The sequence below is a fragment of the Ostrea edulis genome, chromosome 2, assembly GCF_947568905.1.
Source record: "Ostrea edulis chromosome 2, xbOstEdul1.1, whole genome shotgun sequence".
Classification (NCBI taxonomy): domain Eukaryota; kingdom Metazoa; phylum Mollusca; class Bivalvia; order Ostreida; family Ostreidae; genus Ostrea; species Ostrea edulis.
Genome location: NC_079165.1, coordinates 95,929,531 through 95,932,030, shown reverse-complemented (window position 1 = coordinate 95,932,030; position 2,500 = coordinate 95,929,531). Strand labels below are relative to the sequence as shown.

At 34.6% G+C, this 2,500-nt stretch overlaps 1 protein-coding gene across 1 annotated transcript in view; it reads left to right on the top strand.

Moving 5' to 3' along the window:
* Positions 1-2,500, top strand: part of LOC125678136 (COMM domain-containing protein 5-like) — a 45,510-nt gene that overhangs the window by 8,335 nt on the left and 34,675 nt on the right. The window lies entirely within an intron of this gene.

Genomic DNA, 2,500 nt, shown 5'->3' with positions numbered 1-2,500 from the left:
CCAAATGAAACCCCGGGAATCATTTCTAATTCACTTGAAACGTAAGATGATTAAAATGATATTCTCTCATAGTGTTGGTTGTTAACTTTCACATTTTTATGCTCTCCGAAAAATTTCGAGGGAACATATAATCAGTCTTGTCTGCCTGTCCTCCCGAGCTCACATCTCCTAAACCTTTCATCAGAAATTGATATGATTGGTCACAAATGTTCCTTTTGACAAAGACATGTGGATCAAGGTCTTTCAAGATCATTTTAGAAAGGTCAAGGTCACTCAGAACATATTAAACTTCCTTATTTCAACAGTTTTTGATATGAAAGTTCCCTCCCAAACCTTTCATCAGAAATTGATCATAATTTATCACAAATATTCCTTGGGACAGGGAACTTTTGGACCAAGGTCAATTTGGATAGGTCAAGGTCACTCAGAACATATATCTTATATAAGTATAAGGTTCCTCATTTGAACAGATGTTGATCATATATCACACAAATAGGTAACAGGCAAATGGCTTTCCGACTAAGGTCACTCAAGGTCATTTTGGAAAGGTCAAAATACTTGGAACATATACCTTATATGACGAAAATGTTCCTGAAATGTTGAAATTATGACCCTCTATGGGGTCAGTAGAATTTTTTAGTGGGTATTTAGGTCGCTACCCTTTCATCTTGTCATGACTGTGTTTGTGTTTATTGTCATTGCATTATCATGCATCTCTTAGTTATTTACAAAATAAATTTTTGAAAATATGTGAGGGTATGGCTGGCATACTTTTCATGAAACGCTAACATGCTTTATGATGAAGTATACTGACATAAAGCATTGCAGTTCATAGCCTCATGTATTTTTTATAATGAAATTTAGTTTTTTATTTACATTCTTCTTTCATTTTTGTCAGAACTCCCAGCTGTTAAAATAAATGTACTTATTATAATGTAACTAGCTGTAGTTAATGTTGTAAACTTTCTTTCTTTTTTGAATTTCCTTCTTTATAAACTGTCTTACTGTTATGCCCTCTGGGCCCAAAATTGGAATAAACTTATCTTATCTTATGGGTTCTTAGAATTTTAATTGTATCTAATCTCAATTTTTTTAAAGCAAATACCAGTACTAGAAGTCGGAAAATGAATAAATGTGAAAAAAAAAATATCAACACCAAAAGTCCAAACATTTCTATGCATTCAAAACATTTTTTAAGAAATATAATTAATGTTCATACTGTAGCATTTTTTGGTGATAGAAAGTCATTTTATAGAAATATATGGTGTACAAAGTGTAATATAAAGACAAAAAAAATGGCACCATATATTGTAAACAGGCGATTGCACTCCCGAAAGCTATAATAAAATATAATGAATAATAGTAAACTATGGTACAAGTCACTTACCCCATATAATACTGTTGGTTATGCGCTCCCTCGTGTCATTATGACCACGCCCATCGGGTATCTGCACATAACCAACAGTATTATATGGGGTAACTACTACATACACAAGGGTGATTCAAAGGTTCCCGTTATGTTATATACATTTTGTGATATGACTTGAACACAACTCAGGTTTACCTGTATTTAGGCTAGCACCACACCAGACTAAATTCACTTATGATTTAAACTCTAATAGTATCACAACAAAGTGAATTCCCTATTGTGAAAACATTGCATTTCTCTTCTAATTCACCAATAATGCAAATGGAAAAAGTGTGCAGCAAATTCCCTCTCGAATGAAAAGCTATAAAGTTTTTTACATACCAAAGAAGACATTTTCTCTTCAATCACCCCTATGGTCATCCTTAATCTGCTTAATTTTCTTTTTAAAAAAGGGTTCATTATTTTAACGAAGTTCTGGGGGGTATATAGGAATCACTCTGTCTGTCTGTCCGTCCGTCTGTCTGTCTGTGCAGATTCGTGTCCGGGCCATAACTTCTTTGTTCTTTGACTTAGGCATACCATATTTGGCACACAGGTAGATCACCATGAGACGATGTGTCGAGTACCTTCATGACCTCTATATGTCCTTGACCCTTGACCTCAAGGTCAAAATTAAAGGTTTTTTTTTTTTTACAATGGATTCGTGTCCGGGCCATAACTTCTTTGTTCTTTGACATATATAGGCATATCATATTTGACACATGAGTGTATCACCATGAGACAATGTGTCATGTACCTTCATGACCTCCATATGACCTTGACCTCAAGGTCAAAATTAAAGGTTTTTACAATGGATTCGTGTCAGGGCCATGACTTCTTTGTTTTTTGACATAGGCATATCATATTTGACACATGAGTGTATCACCATGAGACGATGTGTCGAGTACCTTCATGACCTCTATATGACCTTGAACTTTGACCTGAAGGTCAAAATTGATTCTAGGGTTTTGACAGTCATACCATAAGACATGGGTGTATCACCATGAGACTATGTGTCATGTACATTCATGACCTCTTTATGACCTTGACCTTTGATCTCAAGGTAAAAATTATAGGTTTATGCCATGGATT